General features: G+C 34.0%; 1 protein-coding gene across 7 annotated transcripts in view; it reads left to right on the top strand.

Moving 5' to 3' along the window:
- TBC1D5 (TBC1 domain family member 5) overlaps positions 1–26,455 on the top strand; it is a 318,058-nt gene that overhangs the window by 57,045 nt on the left and 234,558 nt on the right. For 5 of the 7 annotated variants that reach the window (XM_071429307.1, XM_071429306.1, XM_071429305.1 and 2 more), the window contains exon 3: positions 13,976–14,130. The exons of the other annotated variants lie outside the window; for them this stretch is intronic. The gene's annotated coding sequence lies outside the window, so the exon portion shown is untranslated. The remainder of the gene's footprint in view (positions 1–13,975; positions 14,131–26,455) is intronic. 7 annotated transcript variants of the gene reach the window in all.

Raw genomic sequence — 26,455 nt, 5'->3', positions numbered from 1 at the left:
ATGAAAACGTGTGTAATGAGATGTGATTTTTTATGAGTCTGTATTGCTCTGTATCCACTGTGAATTTATTTGGAGGGAAAGAGATGCGAGATGTGGGCATTTGATTTCCAACTTCTTGCTTATTTGTGTGGTGCATTATTTATTTAAATGGTAAAATAGTAAATTTAAGTCATGTGGCATATTTTTTTCTATCTTTAACATGTTTTTTACTGTCTTTGTATCAGCTACCATTTACTGAATTATGCTTTGAAAGGATGCTTTTCTTTTGTAAACTTCTGTTGAAGTTTGGTTTTTCCTTAAATCTAGGAAAACCCCATTACACTGAATATTTGTCTGAAGAATCAGGCTTTCACTTTTAGCCATTAAGTCTCACAGGTAATTCTGTTCTTATTTTGACTAAAGATGTGTCACTTCAGTGCAGTTCTTCAGCATGCCATGTTGGGAAGATGCTTTATTTCATAACAAGAACTCTGGAAATCGGGAATGCAAAGATCAGGGCAATTTGAAATCAGTCTTGAATTTTGCTCTGTGCAATTCTCAGCCTGCTGATATTTTGAGTATTGCAGCTACTTGAACATTTGTGACTTCTAATGCTACATTCATGCAGTGGGAGAGGTGATAGGAAATCGTTCTGTCTGGATAGTCTTTGTGATTCATATTACCATAATAATAAGAATGAGAGTTTTCATCCTGACTACAAAAATACAAGTTTGTGAGTACTTAAAAAGTCTGTTTTAAAGATGTGTGAAGCACTGGTTTTTTCTCTTCAAAATAGCTGTATTTTGAAGAGAAAGAGTTTCACATTGCCTAACTTTTGAGTCTGACATTGGTGACTCTGCTAATTGTAATAGAGCTGTGGAACTGTTTCATTCCAGATGGAACTTTAATCTGGCTTCTGATTGAGCTGAGTGTCCTTGTAGAGTCTCTTAGCATCTGCTTTGGAAATGTATATAACATTATTCAAAATTTGTACCAAATTAAACCACCCTAAGGCTATAATTCAATTTTTCTTTATTGAGAAATGTATTGTCAACAACTTTATGCCATAGAGTAAAATCTGCACTAGATCTATTAGTTTTTTGGCTATTAACTGGTCATTTAGATTGCTGTGATTGAATTTCCAGGTTCTTCAAGTTTACCTTATCAATTGTAAGCTTACACTAAGGAATCAACAAATAAGGCAAATATGGTCTCCTGTTGTTTTTTTGTTTATGGGGTTTTTTCTGCTAAAAGTAGATGAACTTGAATTGATGCTTTCTAGCATAAATGATTGGATTATATTTTTATTTATCAAACAGTAATGTTTTAATGATTCTGGATAAATTCTGTGGATAAGGTTTCAGTTACCTGTTTTGGTATTTGGATTGTAAAATCAAAAGGAATGCATGAAATATATTGAAATACACCATCACATCAATTTAATTCTGTATCTTACTTTAGTTTCTCTTATATCTCTAATAGTTAGTGATTGTGACTTTTCTTATTTCTCACTTTTCTGAAGTCTGCTGTATTTAATTATAGTTTTTATTATAAAATCTTCTTGAGCTCAGTATAGCTGCTGTTTTGAATACCAGTTTTGTTACTAAAGGTGGTCAGATTAGCGAAGCAAGTTGATGCATTTTTTCAGTTAAGACATGATTTGTGAAATAGTCCCTGACTGGTTATGAGGAGACTCTAACGAAGTTATGAAGTGTTAGGTAGCTGTGTATGTTGATGGTAATGTTCAGTAGATACTCTTCTTATTTCAGTTTTGGGCTTGAACAAAATTTAAAACCGCAGAATTATGAACTGAAATTGTGGTAAGCCAACTACCAGTGTTACTGATTTTTTTTAATTCACTTTTTTCTTATTTCATTGCTGAGTGGAAGAGCTGTATGCACTTAGCCAAGTTCAGTCCAGTAAATAGGTAGAGCAATGTGTCAAGTCCCTTTATAATCTACTTTTCCTATTACAACTATGGTACACAACAGAAACCAAAGTAGAACTTCCTATGTACAAATGCCATTCTCTCCACTTCCAGCAGACTGACTTGCCCAGCTTTTTGGAGAATGGGTGTCACAGTCTACATCAGGAGTGGAATCTGAGCCCTGGTTCAATGACATGATCCCCACTCCAGCTTCATGCAGTGTTAGATGTCCCCATCCTCCTCCATTAAGTTCTTGAGCAAGTCTCTATGCATTTATTTGAATTTGTGTTGAAGAAAAAACAGAAGTTATTTATTTTGTATTCCACATGCTTCTGGTATTTGATTTAAAAACAATTAAATTGCTATGAGAACAGAGTTTCAACCCAAAAAATGGGTTAGCCATTCAACTGGTGTAAAAGGAAATCACTTCCCTAACATATCTTGCTTTGGACATATTAGCTGCCTTACTCCATCTTTCTTCATGCTCCATCTTTTATGCTTGAAGAAGTTTAGAGAGGTTTGTGTTTCCAAGTTCTTTGTCAGTGAACAGAAGAGGTTGCACACAAGTTACTTTGTGGCAGAAGCCTTTCTTCTGGAGGAAGGCAAGTACTGGGCCAGAATGGGATATCTGTCTCCTGTCAGACAGACTTAAATCAGCATTAAACTGTCATGCATTTATTGGGGTGTACAGAAATGGCAAAATTTTTGTGGTTTCTTTCCTTACATTTCAAGCATCCTCATTTATGTGTTACAAGAGACAATAGTTATGAAGTGAGAGTACACATGAGATAGAGACACAGTTGCCAAATCTCTCTGGTATCTTAATGCCATCAGCTTGTACTGAAGTCTGAAAATATATGACCAAATCACTCATTAATTTCTTGAGAGTGGTTGAAGAGTTAATACCATCGCTCAGACTGTCTTTTCCAGCAGGATGTTGGAAAGATCCCAAAACTAACACAATATCACGGAAATGGGTATCTAGGAATGCAGTAAGAATATTCTGCCTTTTCTTCCACCATCTTTCTTCTAATATTTTATATTTCAGTACCTCTCGGCAATTTGCTTTTTCAAGTTTTTTTCATATCAAAAACAAGTGAAAAAAAAACCAAAAAAACCCTTCTTTCATTTACTTAACCAGTGTATTCCATCCATGATGCTTACAAAATCCCATCATTGCTTTGTGATTTGACTGTTCACTTGGTGAGTTTCAAACCTCTGTTACTTTTTTATGTGCAGAAAATTGTTGTAATCTAGGAAATTTTACTTTGCAGGCATATATCTAATTTTGTAAGGACTAAGTACAAATTAGGTCTTGCTTTTAGTCACAAATAAAAAGGCAATATTCTAAGGTTTTTTTAAGCACCCAATGACAATTTTCAGTCTCCATGGAACAAGAATTTTATGATGGTTCTTTTCATTTATTCTCATCTGATGACATGAAATTGAAGAATAAAGCATGGAGAAAAACGGACCATAAAAAACATGGTTTGTGGGAACATGACCTACTTTCAATAAGTTACTATTTCCCTCTTCTTTCTCTTATATGAAAATTTTTTTTTGTAGGTCACACATACTGTCAAATACCTAGTATGGTCCCCAGATTAGTGGTGCTGCCATTCAGCTGATCAGCTGGAGAGACGAAGCTAATTTAACATCTATGTGATGGTTGTACCAAAAAGAGTTGTAGATTAGTGTACAGTGTATTTATTTTGAAGTTTGAGAATCGTTAAATTACTATTTGCCATAATTAAAATTATTTATAAAAGTGTGAAAAATAATAGGCTGTTTCTTGTGAGTTTTTAGCCATTGGTTATTAGTAAGTTTAATTTATCCTTACTAAAATGAAATTAAATTACATAAATAAATATCTCGGATTAATGTAGATGTGCTTCAATTAAATTGTTAAAATCCAAACGAAAAGGGGTTAAATAAAGTGGAAATATTTAATTCATAGATGCCTGGATTTTGGTTTGACCTATGTTTGTTAAAGGCAGATATGTTTGTCATTCTGATGAAGATGCATTTCTTCTTACCTTGCTGTTGACAGAATCTCACCTACTTTTCCCATTTATTATGATAATAGTCTACCAGATGTCATATGTCACAGCCTGGTGAAGTTGTCTCTGCCTATTACCACTTACATATAATGTGCATTCTAGGTTTTCTTTCCTTAATTTAGAAAATTTTATATGCTCTTTGACATCCCCTGTTTTATTAGTAGAATAATAGAGGCAAACTATTTAAAATACTTGAAACCAAGTTTAGAAAGAATAGGCTATTTTATTCCCATTTTAAATAACATTATGCTAAAAGTCTGCCTTCCTATGGATGGATAACCTGAATCTCATACAAATGGTCATACATTTTAAAACTCCAGTAAGTTATGTTGTGCAACTTTTTTTGAAAACTGTCTGTTTCAGGGGGCAGATACATAGGTAAGTTCAAATAAGAAGGCTGAAAATACAAATTACTATATGTTTTGGAAACAGCTAGTGATAAGAGCATCAGAAATCACATCTCTTTAGCTAAAACATAAAACTGGACAATGGTCTTTTCTCAAAAGAGTTATAATCTACAGGACAGGATAATCTCTTACATGTATGTACAGATAGGAGAGGAGTCCAAAAAAGTTATAGCACAGATACAGCAAGCTGCCTTTTGGTTGAAGGTGTAGCATTGTACATCGCTGTGAGTTAAAGCCCTATGGAATTCACACCATGCTTGTGATGATGGGAGCCTCGTGTTGCAGAAGAAGTAGAGCTACCTGTGAAAGCACAGCCAGACTGGGGAACTAGCACTTTTCAATGGTATTGGAAAACTTTACTTCTGTACAAAGCTTTGTGCTGAAAATGTTCATATCTTGAAAAATGTGTATTTTCTACAAGTTTGAGCTGTGTTCATTTTGCATTATGTATCAGCAAAGAAGATCACACTGATGTTTCATTCTGATGTTTTGTTTTTATGTTTGGCTGCTTTTTTCCTGTTAAAAAAAGGTAAAAGTGCCCCCTAGATTAATGGATTTTGTGCTTGCATGCTAGAACCTACAGGATTCCATTTAAGATATGCTTTTTCTTTCAGAATCAATATTCAGAAGTTTAAAGGCTTTTTTATTTTTTGTCCAGGACAACAAGAACATGCAACAATCAACAATATAATGTAGTTTGTTTTCTTACATTTTACTGTGGAATTGTTGATACATAAAGGTTACTGTTGCACAAAAATGCTTTTGTTCCTTTACAGTAATATTTTAGATGAAAGAATGAGTTCTTCTCTGTACATTCCTGAAGGGATCATTGCATTCCTTGAAGCTGCATTATATAATGTAATATAGATGAATATGTCAAAAGTCAACATAGGAAACTTATGCTTGAGGTAGGAGAAATCAATATGAAGCCTGACACTTTTCTTTTCTATTTGCAATATCTGTGCAACCAGAATTGACCAAGGCTCAGAATATTTGTAATTAGACCATCCTGAAAAAAAAAGATTGAAATAAAAAGTGGGTCACTCTCTGAAATCCATATTGTACTCGTGAAATTTCTTTCAAAATGAATTTTAATTTCTCATTAATAAAAACCCAGTACTTAGGTTTAATTTATATGCCTTTCCAAGACTGGAATTTTTCAAGTGACTGTATTTTAATTTTAAAATTAAAGCAAAGGAATATGTTAAATTTCAAAGGTTAATTTTCTGTAAAAGTCAAACAAAACTGAAACGATGTATGTTCAGTAGGAATCCCTCTTTTATTGAGATTATTATCTGTCAGTTGTCCACCTTTGTAAAATGAAAAGTGTAACAACAAAAAAAAGAGGGGAGAAAATTTGTATAAAATTACTGATTTCTTGGATTGTTTTCCTCCTCTATCCTTAAACAAAATGTAGATAGCAAATCCCAGTCCTCCTGCAGTCCTGTTACACTGAGCAAAAGGCAGACTTGATGCACAAAAAAAAAAATTTGTTCAGTCTTATGTTGAGAACATTTTTCTAAGTGAGCAAAGCCTATATTTAGAAAATATTTCTACCTTTCTATAGCAAGGACATCTGAAGTATTTATACCAATTTTAATAATGGGGCATCAAAAAAGGATATCTTTAGGCTAATGGAGCAAATATGGAGTAGTTGATGAGCTGTCTGCACTTCAGAATTCAACACTTAGACATGATTAGAGAATGTATGCATTTTCTTCAGTCTGGAAGCAGTAGCAAGTTTAATAAAGCTGAAATGAGGATCAGTTTTCTCTCTTTACAGTCCATAATGCCAATTAGACAAATATACTTAAATTTCTTACAAAGGCCTAGATCTCAAATAAAAGAAGCAGTTTTTACAGCATTTAGAAATAATTCTACTGTAAGTTTTGACTTAAACTTGTGGTGTAGGCTTGTGGACTCTGATCTGTCTTCCAGAGCTTTTTATTTTCTCGTGGTGTTAATATGACAACATAATTTTATATGGTCAAATTTATTTTGTAGTATGCTTCTTGCTCAATTTTTTTTTACATAAACACCAGGAATACAGTTGGTGATGTTTTCCAGCATGCACAGCACTTCGTTTGCTAACATCTGAATTAGCAGAATATACTTTTTAATGTAGAATCAATAATTTCATATAAAATGAGCCTTTTTTAATTGTTCAATCCTATTTCTTTATTTTTATTAGGAATGGCTTAGTTGTTTCATACTTGATCACTTTGTCTACACATTACCACTTTGTGTGTGTGTAGTTTGCTACTTGTTTCTCAGCAGTAACGTCTCTTCAGCTCTAAATCCAAGGAAGAAACAAGTATACAGATTTATTTTTATTCTTGCATTTTATCTGCGCTTCACTCATGTGTTTTCATTTTATTGGGCCAAATAGGCCAAAGAGAAAACTATGACTTTGTATGCAAAGAGATGAGGTTAGTTTGATTATGAATTAATATCATTTTAAAAAATCAGAATTTAACTGTTATTAAAGATGCAATTTTAAAAAGTACTGTCATTGACGCTTATTCAAAAAACATACTTAATGTATTATCAAAACCATTTAATTTCCTTTAAAATAATCCCCAGTCTCTGAGCACTTTTTACTGAGAATAGGTATAATCTCCTGTATTGTGTAACTTTACTAATTTTAGCTGAAGTCATTCTTTGGCCCCATCAAAGCTGGCTCAACTACAGGGAAGTGGAGGTGTGCTTCTGTGCAGTGGTGGTTTTCTCCTGAGCAGAACTCCAGCATTACCAGTTCCTGACAGCTGCAAGCCAGCCTCTGGGCATCTTGCTAAATTTTCAAATGTAATTATACAGTAGACTTCCTTTAACAAATTCTGTGTTCCCCGCTATAATTATAACAGCTCTTGCCTCTAGCCTGTTCGTTATCTTACAACCCGCCTCCATATCTCCCACTGCTGGCTAGTGCTATCCAGTAGAGCTGATAGATCTAGAAAAGCAGAGTTTATTCTCTCTGCTGTCTTTCATCCATACAGAAGATACGTTTCTTCTGATCCATCATACTCATATGAAATGTCCCTTCAAGCTGAAGATTGTTCTCTCATTCACAGAAGAGCTGTTGGTTAGCATGCCACTTTGATTTTTCAAACCATTTTTGATTGTTATTTCAGGACAGGAGTTAAGGAATTATTAAGAGCTATCCATGAAGAAGCCAGGACAAAGAAAGGAGGTCTTCTAAAAAAACTTTGTTTTCATTCTGTGCAGTTCAGGATATAATTTCTTTCTACTATTTGTGTGTTAGGTTTTCATGTGTTCATCCTCCTTTTAAGAACAAACATGTAATGCATTTATAAAAATAACCAGTGATGCTTCTTTTACATGAAATGCTATGTAATTTTAGCCAAAGAACGATGAAACAGGAAAAGTTGCCCACAGATATTCTCAATCTACTATTGGCTCATGACAAAGAAATTTAAAAACAACTATGCAGAGTAATAATCTCCTGTCCACCTGTCTGTTAACAAGGGAAGTGATGGGTTTGTATATGGAAATCTGAAGGTAAGAGATAAATCAGAGGGAACTTAAGCTGTTGAAGATGTGCAGAAACACTTCTCCTTTTTCTTCAGTCTCTTACTGTAGTTGGCTGTGGTAGGTGGACAGGCATTGAAGAACTGTATTGCCTGGAAGGTGACACATTCCCACTTCTCAGTCTGTCCTGCAGCAGGATCAAGTACACATTGATCAAACCTTTCCTGAGAAGCTTCAGTTTGTGTCATACCCCAGCAGTCCTTGAAGTCATGCTCCCATTGACTTTCCATAGTTTTCCCACATCTTCTAAGAATTATGATATCGAAAACTGTATAAAGTACAGAAAGAGATGGAAAAAAGTAATTTTCAGTTGTTCAATGCAGGTGCTGCCACATGTGCTACCACTTGTGCACACACCCAACCATATGCACTTTGTGTGCTTGCCAGTGTATTTTGATGAGATGTGTTTTTCAAAGATCCAACAAAATTTACTCTTTTTATTTGCATTCCTCTCTCTTCATTGATACCCTATGTAATGGTTTACTGGTGGTCCATTTTTTGTTCATATCTATGATGTGCCTTTTATAAAGGTAGCACTTTTGATTTGTCTTTATTGATTTCTGACTATATCTTCCATTTTTTGAAAGCATTTGGAAATCTTTCCTTTGAGGTGCTGCTATTTTCTACCAACATTCTATTATCTGCTGATTTTAAAAATACAACTTGGAGTCACTAGGATTGTTATGAAAATACCAGATAGAAACAGATCAAACAAATGTCTCTGAGTAACATTTGTAATATGTGTATATGGTTTGAGAGAGCTGTTAAAAATATTCTTTTTAGAACAATTGCTCTCTGATTTCAATAGTTTTTGTGTCCAGCTTATAATGATTATGTCTGGACAGTATTTTGTTATATATGGCAGAAACAATGCAGAACATGTTTAAAATCTCTCTAATCTAAAGTTTGTATCACATCTACTGATACCTCCCATCCATGAACCCAGTTAGCAGTGAAGTCATTCAGATGAGTTTGAAGGGATCAATTTTTTTTCTCTATGTTCTTTTATCTTCTTGAAATTTGTTTGTGCAATATTAGGTTCTAGAATCTTTTCAGGTTTCACTACTAGATTGTAACTTGAAGGTGTAACCTAAACCCCCTGAGGGGAGACTGGAGAGGACTTGTTCTAAATTTGGTTGATTGTTTTTTTCTTTTCTACGTCTTTTGATTTCCTTTATTCTGATCTTTTAGAGATAATGAGACAACAGATGTTATGTCTTTCTCTATAATTTCAGCAAGACTTTTCAGGTTGGTGTTTTTTGGTTTTTTAAATTCCTTTTGTTACTTTATTTCCTCTCCTTGTTTGTAGCAATGGCATGTGTGTCTTGTATCACTGTAGGTCTCATTGATCACTGGTACAGGACATGGATGATGACTTTTTTTCCAGTGAGACAAGCTGACAGGATATGTAGAAGAAATTTTCTTTGCTTTTGCATGTTTTGTAACTTCAGAAAGTCACAGTTAGGCTCATGGTAGTAAGATTTCAAAGGTTACCATCAGAATATTGTGTTCTTTTGCCACAGCTTATCTACTAGGTGAAATGGCAATAAACAGGTCAGTTCCAAAAAAAAAAGAGATCCAAAATTTTACTTCTCTGAAATGTGAAATTAGAGGTGATTACATAGTAAAATCATCATTGTAGCCTTTTGAACTGCAGGCCATTAAAATGGGTCAGGTAGAAGATTGAGGTAGGACATGGGGGACTTTGTCCTCGGCTGATATATCAAAACATATTAAGGAAATCCTTTTATCCTGAATGACTTTGGCTTTGATATTAGGTAGGATGGCCTATGAGTGGCCTTTTCTTTGTGTTTAATAAATTTGTGTATTACCACTTTCTCTTGTATATTGCAAGATGGAGAATTTCACCCTGATATAAAGCTACAAAATTAGGAGCAGCAAAAGCAGGGTGGATTTTTTTTCAGGTCTGTCATATAAGCTGAGCCCTCTTGCCCACCAACAGAGAATGAGAACAGAAGAATTGTTTATACCAATTTTTACTGTCTCTTTAAAATTCAGTGTTTTATCTTTTACCTTTCAGTTTGCTTTATAGGTCACTTAATTTTTGTTACTTTCCTTTATTATGAGCTAAGAACAGAATGTTGCTGAATATGCTAAAATAAATGTATATTTTTTAAAGTTGGCATTTAAGCAGACAAAGAATCATGCTTAATGTTGCTGCGATAATAAATCGTACTATAATTGATTGTTGATAGAAACCCTTAAAATATGTTTTTATGGTTGAAATATACTTTGGATAAACAGTGTTCAGTTTGCCTATTAAAATAATTCACTATATACCATGGTTTCTTTGAGTATTAAGGAAGTAGGACTTTTCCAACAACAGTAATTGGTTGACACTGCTTGACCTTAATGCAAAGCTACAGTATTTAATGAACAAACGGAGGGAATAAAGTTTTGATAAATAAGGCAATTTTCATGAAACCTTTAGAAATATGCTTGAAGTCTTTTAGTGTTAGATTGACGGTTTCTCCTTTTGTGAAAAGAATAAGTGAATAATTTAAGGCTATATTTCATGTTTTCAGATCTTCATTCTGTCATATAAATAATAGACTGTGAAATGCAGCAGCTCTTGCATTCACAGATTTAATAGACCTGTACAAGTGAATATCTTTCTTGGCTTCTGGCATCTTAGAATGCTCTTTTGTGTGTACCTGAGAAGCAATGCAAAAGTGGGACTCTCTTCAGTGACCAAATTCCATACTTTAAACATGCCACATATTTTGTTTTTAAAGGAATTGTTCTTCTTAAAATAATTTCATTGCATCTTGATGTCAATATTAGTATTTTTGGGTTTTAATTCTGTATTATGATGGACAGGTGTCAAAAAAGCAGGACATGGCTATTTGAAATTAAAGTCCAATTTAAAATTTATTTACTTAGAGAGAGACTATGTGAAAAGAATCCAGATTTGAATCCCTCAGCATAAACATTTGAAATACCATTGAATCTTGATGAGAAATTAATCAAATATATTTACTAAAATAGTGAAATATACATGAATTCTTAGTTCTGTAATTTTTTTTTAATGGAGACAGTATTGAGGGAGGAAGAACAGACAATAGTAAAATCACACTAGTTTCTTTTCTTTGTTCCCATCCCCTTTTTCTCCTCCTGCCCTTTAGTTTAATATATTTTGAAAAAAAGAGTTAGGTAAGGCTTACTGAGAGCAAGTGCCATGCATTGGGATGTTTTCATGTTCTCAGTCTTCCAAGCAGAACATGGTTGTGTAACTAGTGGAGCATGGGAAGCAGAACTGCTTCTTTGAAAGGTATCTACTATTGTACCTGTTTTGTTACCTTGAAAAAGTAGTTTCCCTAAACACTTCCCTTGAGAGGTTTAAGGCAGATATTACCTGTGTTTGCTTCCTGATACCTACTCCTTTAAACATTGGAGTAATTCTAGTTGTTAGGAACCTTCTCCTAGCATATGATACTGAATTCCTGATTTCCTCCATCATATGTGGGAATGGAGGCATTTGTGCAAGCAAGGAAATACTTTTATTTCCTTACGTTATTCATGTATTTAAGACTTTATTCATATATTGAAGACTGTTTGTTTTAAATGATGTTCAAGACATCTGACAGATGGTCTGCATTTGTGATGGTATTGATTTATGCAGTCCTCATGTAGGTTCCAGAAATGTTTAGTAGGTATCCTTCAAAATGAGCTGTCTACATGAGGATGCCATCACTTGCTAAAATACAGGCAGATTCTGTTTGTGCTTACTAATAGCTCATGTCAAAAAGTTACTTTCTCTTACTTTTCAAGAAAAAAATCCTTTATATCTTTTGTCATGGTAATAAAAATCTTAATATTCTGTTTTGTTTTATAAGTTACTCTGGTAACTTATTAATGTCTTAATCTTTTTTCATTTTCTGAGATAATTTTCTTCATATTCACAGTAAGTCCATCTTTTGATTTCAGCTAGGCCAAATGCTCAAATGGAGATCATACTTTTCCCATTCTCCCTAGTCTGTCTGACTTGTTTGTAACTCAGAAAACATCAGTGCAGGCATAGAGACCATTTTTCAGTCTAACTTATTGAAAAAAACTGTCAAAACTCTATGAATCACACAAAAATCTTTGTGCTGAACTGGTGTGAAATACATTGTCATCACCTCTGTTTTCAGAACTTACACAGAGTAATATTTTCTATCTTTTTTGCTACATGAACATTATTTAAGCCATTGGCTGGGGATGTTTCTGTAGTTTCAGTAGGAATTGACAGGATTAGTGTCTTAAATATATTGATTTTATTAAACCAACCGTTTGGGTCCACCTGTGACTGAGTTGGTTTGTGATACTTGAGCAGTGCATTTGTTATTATTCATTGTTGCTTCAGTACAAGACTGTGGTCTCTCTGTAGGAAGTCCTCTGCAAATATACACTTACAGAGTTTGGGTGGAAATGCAGGAAGGATGGTATAAAAAGCAAAGGAAGGCAGCGGGAAGGCAGAACAGCAAAGGATGCTTTGCTAGTGGCTAAATGGACACATTTGCTAATGCTAACGATTTATTTTAGATTCTGAAATGGTTACTGTTCTTTATTTAGTGAGTGTGGCTTTTTTTGTTTAATTTGTTAACACCTATAGAAATTAGAAAGAACAGTAGTTATGACAAATGGACTATGTAATTTGAAAATTGTATTTTGTCACATGTTTTAGTCACAAAACCTAGTTGAAATCAATTGTCCAAACATTCACTTAACATATTAATAAGTAATACAGGAATACTCTAAGCCCTCTTGAATTAGATATATTACATCTTGTTACAAAATTTAATGCCAGACTTAATAACTCAAAGTATGCTCTAGAATAAAAATACATTTATGTGCTAGTATGTGGTAATTAGAATGCTAATCCAAATTACAAAAAAAAACCCTAAGCCCACTATTCAGTTGGAACTGTTTTATATACTCAAGAGCAGACAATTACCTTTAATTGAATCTCTTTTTAAAAATCCCAATTTTTATTTTTTACAAGTGGGTATGCTTTTTTGTGGTATATTTCTAAATATTGCAATACTGTAATATTGCAGCCATCAGATTTCAACATTGGTCAGATTTCAGGAGCTCTTTTGGTATTTACCTGCAAAATCAGTGTCATTTAGGATTTTATATAAATGTGTCTAGATGGTTGTGTTCTCACATTTCCTGTTGAGAACACTATAGAAACAGTAAAGTACCACCTTTTCAAAAAGGGAAGATGATGTTTCCAATTCAACACTATTAGCTTTGCATATTTGAAACAGGAAGAATTATTTTAAAATATAATTTTATCCTGCCATGAGTAGACTTATGTCATCTCACAGTTGCTGAAACATTCTGCATAAACATATTTTGAAGAGGGCTTGTTTGAATTTTATTTGCTTATTTTTTGTGATTTGAGCAGTTAAAGGAGAGTTAATGAAAGATGTCTGATCAGTTGCTGATGTTTCATTTGTTAAATTTTTCTTAGAACCATAACCTTCAACGTTTTTAGTGTGTATGAAACCAGTAGTGTGCTGTTAAACCCTATACAGCTTCTTGTGGTCTTATCAATAATGATTGAACAACTTTCTAGAAAATAGATCTAAAATACCAATTTATAGAAATTTGTAAGTTACATGTTTTTGAGAAGTTCATTCACAGGAGGAGAAATTGAGGTAATTCTGAGAAATATCCAAGAATCACACGTTGATAAAAATTTCAGGTTGAATATTGAATAAGTATCCATAATGTTCAAGATGTTAGAGTTGTCTGTCTGCCATTATTGTCATCTTAGAAATAAATAAACTAAACCACATGAATTTACTTTACATGTTGTTTCTATCTCTCCTGATACATGATTATGTGAAATATGGTACTTACTTGACTTGAAAATACTTAAGCTAATTTCAGTCACTTTTGTTTTTGTTATATTGAAATGTCCCAAAGAAATGCAGTGCCTTATGTCTTGAATCCTCAACTTGAATACTGTTTGATCAAATAAAAAACTCCAACTATTCTTAGGCTTTTTTTTTTCACTAAGTATATTTATTCTCCATCTGAAGGTCAATTCCAGAAGTCTGGTACCAGAACTGCCATTCCAGCTTCCTCATTGCTCCTGGTGGCCGGGGCATATCCCAGTGCTATTTGCCTGTTATAAGTGTGGAGAATATCCTCCTGAAGACAACTGTCTCCTTTGTGTTTGAGCACCTGCCACTATGTGAGTTTCTTGGGGTTTTTTTTGTATTTTTGAAAAAAACCAAGCTGACTTTGCCTCATTTTCATTAATGCCATAGTTACACATTTGACATTTATAAAAATGTTTGTGATGTGTCTCCTGCAGTTGTCCAAAAACTATTTTCCTACCATTTCTGTGTCAAAAGAAATCTTATTTTACAAATAGAGGTTCTTTTCTGCTTAGTTTGCCTGCATTAAATTTTAAAAGACAACTGAAAATAGTGACTGTAGTATTTGGTTTTAAAATTGACGGATAACTGTGTTGCAGTCTGCTTCCCACAGAACTGGTGGAACATAGACCGTGTCAGTGGGAGTTTTTCTTTGCTTTCTCCCATAATATGCCCTAAGTCCCGACCTGAAGGGGCAATTCACTCTCTAATTTAAACCTCTCCTTAACATTAACAGCATGGCAGTGTTTAGTAATGATACAGTGTTTACTGTTCAAGACTTGCCAATTTGGCCTTAAATAGCTAGACTATATTACCTCAATTTGCCATATTCCCTCTGTTTAGTTTGGAATTACCTTGCAAATGTTAAGGTGATAGTATTGAATTGTATAAAGGAATTAAAAATTGGAAATCCTAGCAATGTGGATTTAAAGTTCTAGTGTTGGTCTATAGAAACACACTAGTTCAAGTAGTTAAAGGTCAGTAAACTCATTTTAATAGGTACTTTTTTTTTTAACTGACTTCCATCAGTGCCTTTAATTAGTTAATTTTTCTTCCTATTCTCTGGATAATTTTAAACTCCTTTCTGAAATGATCTTTTAGGACATATATGAGCTTGGATATGTAGTTTCTGTACCTTTTAAGTGTAGTTAGCTTTTTCCAGTGTTGCAATAAAGTACAGAACACTATGCAGTACATTAAAGAAATAGAGCCTATGCATCAGAACAATTTTCATGCCTCACTCAATTCTTAATGTAAATTAGTAGGAACATTGGTTATCCATTTGAGAAATTGAGTTGGTATAAAAATAAAAATGCACTTATGGTATGTGGTGCTTTGTGTATCATCTTGGGAGTGTTTTGCTGTTTATCTGTCACTTGCATTAGAAAAAGCAGTCACTGGCTGCAGGTGACATTAAAAATTAAAGGTTAACCTCAATTTCTTTACTGACCAGACATGGGGCAGAAAGTTCTTCTGGATGTGTGCCTGGATTTTGGAACTGTCAAATAGAGTTGAGAAGTAGAGACTGGTGCTTTTGGTGGCTTAGTCTTTTTGTATGTGCAAGTGTGATTATATGATTTCACCATTTCCAAGTGTTTAGACTGCTTTTTGTAGGTTATATCAAGATCATTTTCCATTGCATCCAACTTTGTGAAATTAAAAAATTACACGATAACACTATAGTAAGTAATTATAATGAACTCATTTTACTGATCTACATAATTCTAGGAATGTCTTTTTATTTTGTTGCTTAGAAAAACTAATTAAAATAGCTGTCTTTCCTATTACTAGAGAATACGTGTCTTTCAAAAACGAGTTAAAACTGTTCTTGAAAATTGCCTTAGAAGCTTTTGAATATTCTGGTTACATTTAATGTGAGACAAACTTTATATACTCATGAACAAACCTTGGAGATCTTTCTTTAAGTTTTTGACAAACTCAGCTTCTCATAGTGCCTCATAGTGCCTGCAACGTGAGCCAAGCTCAGCAGCGTGAGCTTCCCTTGTCTATCACTCCAAATGTTGAAGGCAGCATTCAGGCTAGTGAAGAAGAGTTCAGACAGCAGAGGTTTCCATGTAACCTGCCAGATATCTTTCCTTTGTTAAAGAGGTATTGTGCTTGTTCAGTGGTGGACCAGACTACAGGCAAGTCTTGATCTTTGAGATGCAACTTGAAGTTGAGGCTGCTGCTCTTACCTTCCATTTAATCTCTTAATTTTCATGTTGTGCGTAGATCTGGTGCTTCTTGTAGGCTAATGAGGGAAAATGAGAAGGGAAGAAAGAAAAATCAATTTTATTTTGTGAGTAAAATAACTGCCAAAATGCATAGTTTTTTTCTTCCTCCATCCCTCATTTACCAAACAGTGATATTTGGTTCGTGGCTGTTTTCCCTCTAATGTCAATGGCCATTCTCCCTCTTACAGCTCTTCATGGTAAAACAATAGAATGGAAGTTTCGTTAAAGAAAGCAATGCATATTGCTAATTTAGAAAAGAGCACTATTTTAGGAACCCTAGTATTTCAGATGTCTATAATCTTATTAAAATTATGTATCTGTGAGCTTGCTTCATAGTAAGCTTGGCACAGTTGTTTCAGGACTGGTATACTGTAGATTGTTCTGACTACAAATTAAATCATGTTAAGAATTCTTTGGTGGAAAAGTGATAATGCTCATTTAGTGTGCTTTACTTATTATTACTAATTTGTTAAACCTATATTTAAGACAGATAATTTCTCTGAAGACAAAATATTTTTCAATGCTAGTTACTAATTTTCCTGTAGTTTCCCCTGCTTGAAGTTTTTCCAATGTTCTCTGAGATTGGTTTCACTTAATATTTCTTAGTTTCAGATATTTTTATGTTGACACAATACTGAAACTGGTCAAACAAGTTTCACCATTGAAATGATTTATAAAGAAACTGAAATACTATATATCTTCAAACATAGTTCCTTTGACTTAGGGAGTAGTTAAATCCCATATAATGGTTGATAGTTGTTGGCTTGCAACCTGGTTCTAAAGTCTTTGTTTTACAAACTGGGTTATAAAGCATCAAGAAAACTGAATGCTGGGTCTTTTTTAGATGAAATATCTCAGGTAATTAAATACTTCAGGAATTTATAATTCGTTTATAATTTGAAATACAGTACTTTCTAAGAAAAAGATCTTTAAGTGATTTTATGTATTGTCTTACAGACTCTAGAATAGGCATGTTATAATTTGTCAGTTAATTTAAATTTAAGTAAACTTCTCTATCTATTAGTCTAAAAAGCACTGGTGATTTGCAACTATATTACAGATGGCATCTTTTCTTAAATAGTGCAATAATATGTGTTTTGTGGAGCAAGTGAATTACCCATTTGTTACACTGTTATGCAGTTCACAGAGGTCGTCACACATCTGTATGAACAGAACATATCAGTATTTTTAAAAATCCAGCACCAGTTCAAACAGCCCAATTCATTGCAGTGTTTCTGTTGTTGCTGTTCCTACAGGGTTGGTAGTCCATTTGCTTGTGTTTAATTTGTGGCTGTATTGCAGAGATGTGCTTGAGAAAGATACGCATAAGGACCTTTTTCTCATATGTAGAAAACTTGCAGGACATCAGTTTCAAACAGTGGAAGAACAGATCAAGAGTTATTTTGCAAAGCACTAAAATCAGGTTATATCAGTGCCCCTTCAGGGTACATAATATCAAGTCTAGACTAGTAATTACCATAGCTTTATTTTCAGTAGGTCTCTGATTCTCCAGGTGAGGACTCGTGGTAGTGTGTGTTATTAGCCCATTGTCTTCAGACATCCTTCTTGTTTCTCCTCTTTGTGCCATGTTAGATTACTTACTTTTATAGCTGACAAATTTGGTACTGCTTCACATCTTTGTTAGTTCAAGTTTTCTGTGGCAGTGGTCTTTGTACACTGCATGGCCCTTGCCCTTGCCCCTGCCCCTGGCATGTTGCCTCATTTCCTTCCTGAGCCTCCTTTTGGGGAACATGACTCTGAAGCCTGAGCTGGTCATGGACAGAGCCCAGCTGATTCTGGCAGAGATTTTTCGTTCTACTTGGGGCTTGCTTTGTAGCTCATCTTGGTTTTAACCACAAAACCACCTTTGCCAGTGCAAAGAAAGAACTGACTTCTGCCTTGCAGTACTTTAAAGTGGGCTTTATAGCAAAAATGGAGAGAGACTTTATACCAGGGCCTCTAGGGATTTAGGCTTCTATAAGTAAAGAATGGTACATTTAGATGAAATCTAAGCAAGAAATTCTAAACAATTAGGCTGTTGAGACATGGAAGCGGATTGCCCAGGGAAATGCAGATGCTCCATCCTTGGAAGTGTTCAGGGCCAGGTTGGATAGGATTTTGAGCAACCTAATCTAGTAGATGTCCACCTCTCTGCCCATGACAGTCCTTTCCAACCCAAACCAGTCTGTGATTCTACCTGAGGAAAGCAGCTTCTTGCCTTTATTTTACCTGCTTAGTATTCTGTATGTCTCTTACATACTTCCATTTTATAATGTTTATTCTGCATTCTGTTGACTTTCAAACTTTTTCAGAGACATTGCAGTGGTTACAAGTTGTATTGATTGAACCTGGTCAAAAGACCAAGGTGGTTTTTTTGTTTTTATATCTTACTGAAAACAAAACCAATTTGTGGTTTGCTTTGGTTTGGTTTTGTTTTCAGTAAGAGATAAGTGCTACCTTAGATGATCATAAATGCTGATCAGAATTTGTTAAAAAGGATTTGTTAAAATTGTTCTTAAAGGATTAAAAGTGGCAGCCTTAAGAAAATCTGCATGAAGCAAACGATGGAGGGGAGAAACAGTTGGGTTTCCAGTGGTGTATATAGTTTAAAAAACCCAAGATTGTAATGATGTTTCGGTGTATTTGAAGTGATCCTCCTACCATAGATGTGACAATCACAGACAGTTGTCTCTGATGTGTTTAGAGCTGTGCTAATGTTCCAGTAAAGCTTTAAGGACAAAAAAAAATTTCTAAAATATTAGCTGTAATTTCCCTTGAAGGGAAGGGATGTTGTTTCATGGCTATCCTTGGCTCTCTTTTCTCTCTCTCTACTCCTCCTGAAGAAATTCTGTATGACTTACAGAATGCTTTGCTTCTGGGACAAATTCTAAAGGAAGTTCACAGAATTTTAGTGGGTTTTGCTCTTTAAGTTATATGGATTTAAGTGTCTAAACATGTACTGAAGGATATTGACAGGTACCAGTGTAGATGCCAGCCATGTGCAGTTGGAGTCCTGTACTAGGGACTGATCTGCAATGCAAGCAGCAGAAGTTCTCAGTTGTTATGACTGGCCAGCATTTGTAATTTGATGGAAAGCAGATGAATAAAGCCAAATTAAAGTGACAGTGATGACCAACTGCCTAGTAATTTAAGACCCTGCACACATTGCTTAGTGCTATTTATTCAATAAATACATGTAGTAAATATAGACCTTTATGCATTTATCTAAGGTGATAGAAGCCATGGTGGGCAGAAGTTATTGTATATTATCAGCACTCTGTCATATTTGAATAAATTAATGTGGAACTTGTATATAGCTGCTCAGAACTTTCTGAGCAGCTTCATCTGGTTTTGTTCAAGCTTCATTGAGTGATGTACATTACATAACTTCATATTAAACACTTTCTTTGCAACTTTTTTTGTATAATTTCTAGATTTGTAGTTTTAAAAAAATTAAAATCTTGCCAACTTTTGCAGTAGGTTCCTCCATATTATGTGTCTGATCCTCTAAGATCTTTCCTCATAAGCATTAATGTAGTAAGAGTTGATTCTGATATGAATGGTACAACTAGATTTACAAGGAGTGGTTGAATGTTGTTTTATCATTTTTGTTAAGCAGCATGCATGCCTTAGAGTTATAGAAAAGGTTACCTGTATCTTGAAACTTGCAATATTTATCATCTTTTGCAAGGGAATTGTAGATCAGGTGCAAGAATTTCTCTGTATTATAAATGTTCTAAACTTATTTTGGCATATTAATCTAGATTATTTTAAAATGCAGAAGTGTAGTTTATAGTGGGGTCCAAGCTGGGTCTGAGGAAAAAAATCATTATTCTCTGTCATTTGGCAGAGAGGAGTAAGGGATAGAAAAGGAAGAAAATGCTCTTCTTTTTCAGTGAATATATTCTTCCCATAGAATATACCAACAAAAAAGTAGATCAAGATAGTCTTGCTTGGAGACACTCATACCATCTGACAGGAAAGTGAGTTTAATTAATTTAAAATCCAGAAGCAACAGTATTTCTTCCTGAGTAAATGGTTGGAAGACCTTAATTACACATTGCTCTTGAAAGCACAGATTGCACTTAGTTTCTTTTTGGTCTTTTAGACTCGGACTTTGGAAAGTATTTAACTTACGGGAAGTGAAGGAGTACTTTCCTGAATTAACAGGCTGTTAGTGAGTTTCTCAGTATGAATATAGCTACTTGAAAAGAATAGGAATTTGGTGGAATGTTTTGGGGTTGGACATGTTTGGTTTGGTTTCATTTTTATAACAAAATCATCGAATACCTTCAGCTGGATTTTGGCATCAAAATTTTTTAAAACATTTGCTGCATAAAAAGTAAGTTTTGACAAAAGCAAAGGAGGTGGCAAAGTGTTGAAGTTGTGAATCAGTATCTAGTTATATGTAATCATGATTTAATGCTGCAGTTGAGAATATTTTATAGTGTGAAACTGCTCTAGGTGAATAGCGACCAGCTAGAGGAATAGTGAGTGACTAATTGTATTTATAGATGCATTTAACTTATTAAATGCACTTTTTTGTGAATGAAATGTAAACATAGAATGAAATTGTGGTTACTTCTGTACATGAAAACTATAGTTATGAAAAAACCTGCGTGGTTTTGTAACATTTTAGGGGGAAATAATAATGGTTTTGTTTTACTTTAATGTTTAGGTTTTTAGCAAAGACACATTTAAATATTAAAATTTTCCCATACAAAACATTTTTCTTATTCCAAAAAGATAATGTAATAAACATCATTAAAGGGATGGACTATTTAATGTAAAAAAAGAAGGTTCCTCATTCATGACATTTTTATTCTACATAAGGATCTTTTGCCTTATGCTCCTAGATTGTTTGAAAAGAAAATTTCGCTAATGCAATTTTAAAAATTTTTCTGACAGTGCTTTTCAGATGTTACTCCTTTTTTGAATATATCGTTAGTGGACAATGCAGATTTCATCTGCAAGCTTCTTTGAAGAGTTGTAGTAAAAGCTTCATTTAAGATCTTGCCAGTACTAAAATTGCTTCCAGCATCTTGTTTCTTGTGACTATTTAAAGTTTTATAATTAATATTGAGGTTTCAGTATTTTCTCTGTGGCAAGTACTAGGGAGTGGTATCAGATTTTTTTCCCTGTTTCTTGTACAAACAAGCTTTGAGTTTGGGAAGGTCTTCTTAACATCCCTCAAGGTTTTGCAGTTAAAAGCCCCACAAAATAACTTACGCTTTTCACAGTATTTGTAGGGTGCTAGGAGGAAGGGTTTCTTATTTGGTAGCCACAATTTGGTCTGGTGTAGCAGTGATACTGACTTCCCTACTGCCAGGCATTCAGCAGAAGCTTGGGAAAAGTAGTACTTTACACAGAAAAATTAACTGGTTCAAGTAATTGGGAAAAGGGAAATGATATTTAAAGGAAGAGACCGATGGTTTGGGCCATTGTCTGAGTCCATACTTCCTCCACTTGTCAAACTGGAACAGAATCTTGAAGTCCTTTTAGATTAATTTTTATTACAAGCCACAACTTATTACAAAGCTAAGGGAGACCGGAAAATTCACTGTTCTTTAAAATATATGTCTTTGAATATATACACAGTCCATGCATTTCAAGTTTTGTCTTCTAATGATTACATGTTGAGTAACTTGAAAAACAACATATAGAACCAGCCATTTCATTATACACAGAACTGATCCAACTCATCTTATGTGCCCAATTTTACCTCCTTAAGATGTGTGGCATTTTTTCATTCTCATAGTGCTTCTCAGGTATCAAGGAATCACCTCCTTGAAAACAACATATGTGTCTGAGACTGTGGTAGTTTGAGAGCTGTTTCATTTCATATGTTTGCATTTGCAGTCTGGAAGTGTCACACTAAGCCCTTACCAAAACACACATAAAAAAAAAAAAGTTCCTAATTTAAAAATATGTCAGAATATTTGGACCAATTTGATATGCCAGTTTTTCATTCTGGAAGCCTGGAATTTTTGAGTCAGAGTTGCATGTTATAAAATTAAAGGAAATATTTAGCTGACCATCACAGGAAAATCATGATAGTGTGTGCATAGAAATACACAGTGTTTGTGTGTATGTCTCATAAGAGGTATGAGAGATTAATGTTCTTCTTAACTGAAAAGTTCTTTTTCCACTCTAAGGATATTTACAAATAATTCTATCCATTTGGTGGAGCAATAGCTTAGTTAATGAAATTTGATATTTTGGAGTTTTTCATTCTTGTGTAACATCTGTAAACATGTTCCCAAACCTTACATGCAGTTCTGTAATTAACTTAGTGTTTCCATTGTGATTTTTCAATGAATAGAAAAAATGCTGTTTATACAGATAAGGGAAAAAACTAATTTTCCTCAGCAATACAGTTGTTAGATTTTTGTGGGGTTAAAATTCAAGCCATCAATGCAAAATCTGTTTTTTTTACTACCTGCTTGAAATCCCCTGTAGGTTTTACACACTTCAATAAAGCAGAGAGGTGTAGTCCAGCCCCCTGTCTGTACAGGGGTAAGATCAGTTAAGAAACAAAGCATTTTTTAACTTCTACAGAAGACCTGTACCTTTCTGATCACAGCAGTTAGTTTCTTTATTTTCATTAGTTTTTCTCTCCATGTAATGTACATAGATTGTTAATGATGAAAGAGTAGTAAAGTATTCATTGAAACTGAAAATTATAGTATTTGCAAATATAAAAATCATAATTTACATAAATTTTATAGTCAAGAACATTATGAATGTAAATATGCCTTCATCTATTCTCAGTCTTATAATGCCATTTGTTGTCCAGTGGGAGATGAAGAGTGATGTTGAGACTGCTGCTTAACCTATTATAGCAGCCTAAAGAAATTAAATAGCCTTGATGTAAATATGAGGTGGGAAAAGAGTATTCATCTCCATTAAGTGACATAAAAAACCATGGTAAGAATAACAGGCGGGTGGGTATGCATTAGGGGTTAAGTCCCTAAATTTGGACACTAATTATAACCACAAGGACAATTGCCTCCCACGTACTTAAACTTTAATTTCAATATATTTTCAGACCAAAAAAATATGCTTCACAGTTCTTTAGGCACCAAATGTGGATTTTTTCTTGCATTCTTTTTTCATCTGATCCATGATTCCTTTTCCCCTCCTATTAAATGAGGGCCTAATACTAAAAAGCTGAATGAATTCATTATGTACTCCTTGGTACAATGAGATCTTTAGACCTTGTATTTTACTAGATCGCATAATTATGCTGAGGAAGTCCTACCCATTTTTAGTGCCATAAGCAAATGTTGCACCATTATAGTCAAGTTATTTGGAGCAGTTGTTTCAGCTTCTTATTAATGTTGCTTACACCTGTGTATGACCAGTAGCTACATAACCTGTTGCTCCACATAAGTCACCCCTATTTTATTTCTTGATGGTGCACCCTTGCACCCTTTCCTAAAATTATTTTTATGTTACATTAGATAAAGTAATTTTTATATTGAGTAATTGCATTAAAGTATGACCCATGGAATCATAAATGAGAACAGAGATGTTGTATAAAATTGTCTTTTAAAGTTAATTGAGTATTGCAGTGTCTTTAATATTAAACTGATTTCCATGCAGGAGAGATCATTTTGATGTTTAGCCATTCCATCTTTGGTATAAATTAAGGTAAAGTATTAATCATGAAAAAAAAAATACAAATCATTACTTCACCTTTGCCTTGGTATTTAATATTTAAAAAAAAAAAAAGGCATTATGTCACTGTCTAACCTGATGTAATAATTAAGATGTGGTATTTCTCGATCTAATTTATCTGATGTTTTTCAGTAATTCTGTCTTACTATCCTTTTCTATGCTTGATTAGATAGTTATTGGCTATTACACCTTCTCCACATGTACTAAGCTATAGATCTCCATCAAATCACCTCTAATCTTATTACAAATAAGCTAAATATACTGATCTTTTGTCCGTCTCACACACATAATAAGAAGAAGGATTTCCTGACTGTAATTCTTGTAATTCCTTTTTTGGCCCTTTTAATTTCAACTTCCTTTTGAATTAAAGATACCAGGCCTGGTTATAGCATTCCAGTGATGCCATATGTGCAGATAATTTCAGGTCCTTAGTACTACCATATATTTCCCTGTAATGCACCCAGGGATTGTTTTTAGCTTCTTAGCTACAGCAACATAGTAAGAGCAAAAAAAAGCATTTGGTTATTTACAATGACTTGTAAGTTCTTTAGGGATTCGCTGCTTTCTAGGATGTAATCCTCCATTTTGTGTGGCCTGTCTTGTTGGTTCTTAATGTTCTTAAGGTAAATAAATTAAAATAATGTAATTTCTACTCCGAAATTTACTTAATTTATGCAGCTAATTGGAAGGATTTTTACTTATTTTTGTCATCACAGAGCTTCAGCTTTTTTACTTAGCAGTGAAGAAGCAGTCATTTTATGTGTGTTTTGTGTGATTGATATTTTTAAAAAGACAATAAAGGGGACTTCACAAAGCATTAGAGCATTAATATAGCATGAAGAAGGCTTATAATGTGTTTGGCTTGTGATGATACCTAATGATACGGCAAAAAAAGCATTCTTCTACAAGGCTGCTTTTAAGCTACAAGGGAACCAGAGGAATTGTTAAGAATAATAGATAGCATATCTTGAATTAATTTTTTTAAAATTTGTTTTTAGGAGCAGAAGCACAAAAATCCTGTCTTAAGCTTTCTTTTAGGTATGCTGCTTATTTAGCTTTTAGTAACTTGTAATTTAAGATCACAGTTATTAGGTGTATTTCTGCATTTTATATATCGCTCCCAGATGCTACAGTATTAGTTTTTATCACTGCATATTTTATGAAATGTCAGCCTTCTGTTGGCTGCTCATGCAGCATTGTTAGTGATCAAAGCCACAACATAAAGGAGTGGAATCTAAACAGTTGGCTTATCTTTGTCCTTCATTGTGACACAATACCATAAAATTGCTTTACTATATAAAAGGCAGGCAAAGCTTCATGCAGCACGCTCTGAAAAGGTGAACTTCTTGTTATGCTTAACAAAATAGATAAACTCTTCTGGGTGATATTTTGTTCAGGGAAAGTAAAGTTAGCAATGATGTCTTTAGAATTTGGAAAAAGTTTTCATCTTTTCCTGCCTTTTTAAAGCACAATTATGTATATATGTGTGTGTGTGTGTGTATGTGTATGTGTGTGTATTGCAATCCTATTAGAAATCTATCCTTTAAAACCTTTTGAAATGGAAGAAACGTGTCCTTTGGAGTAATATGTATGGGGTGTTGTGGACTTCTTTGGGATACAATTAATCAAGACGTTATATGACTTGAAGAGGGAAAATTGGGAAGATAATAGTTAGCCTTTACTATTACTATGATGAAAACTTCTGGTGATTATCAAGTATATTTGGCTTTCATTTTGGTTTTTCACACAGGAGATTATTTTGAGTTTATCCAAATATTTGGTTAAAAATATCAGAATATCAGTCAGCCTTAATTTTTCTGCTTCCCTAAGTGAGTTGTGTATCAGAACTGAAATAAGAAAGTAGGAAAAACTCTACAAGCTCTGGAGATATTCTAGGAATAAAAATCTTGAATGATTTTGATCAGCTGTTGTGTATGCCCTGCACAGCAGTTGGTTCAATCAATTTTATGTTTTGGGATGGTTTTATTAAAACGAGCTGCTGCTTTCAGTAAATCATTGTAAAGATTCTAGCTTTCTATATGCTTTTTAGGGACCTGCAGCTTACCAAGTCAGTCTCTTAATATGAACAGGCATAACTTGGCTCCTCAAGAGGCTGGGCTGAATTAGTAACACCTTTACCATGTGGAGTATTATCAAGATGGGACAGAACACAAAAAAGGAAATAGTCTCCTAATATGATAGTGATACAGGAAGTAAAAGAACAAAAGTATTCCTATTGTATTGGGGGGGCCTATGAAAGGCATTTCAGTCAACAAAGCTCTTGACAGTATCTCTTAAAATAGATGATCATACACACTACCTGATTGCATGTGTTTGTGTTTGTCTTTCCAGCTGCTGGTGGTCAGTGACTTGTATGTATGTATTCTCTCACAGTATGTGATCATATTTTGATAAATGTTTCAGAGGTTTTGAACAAATGAACAGTGGTATTTTCTTCATGGCATTGTGATCAAGATGGCCACAGTCCTCCATTTTATCTTGGCTTTATGGATGAGATGGTCATTTCATCCATCTTTCCTTAAAAGCTGGCACAGGAAGAGATTATTCCTGTGTACATCCAAAGGTTTTATTACTTCTTTCTTCATGTGCTTCAAAGTAAGGCAGGTAGAAAACAAACTGTTATCAAGTGAGTTAAGGTTGAAGATACTTAGTATATCAGAAGTATTAATTAATGCTTTCAATTAATTAATTTTGAAAAGTGGAA

The sequence above is a fragment of the Agelaius tricolor genome, unplaced genomic scaffold, assembly GCF_023055355.1.
Source record: "Agelaius tricolor isolate 1412-34295 unplaced genomic scaffold, bAgeTri1.0.p SCAF_6, whole genome shotgun sequence".
In the NCBI taxonomy this organism is placed as follows: Eukaryota; Metazoa; Chordata; class Aves; order Passeriformes; family Icteridae; genus Agelaius; species Agelaius tricolor.
This window is presented reverse-complemented; position numbering and strand designations above follow the sequence as displayed.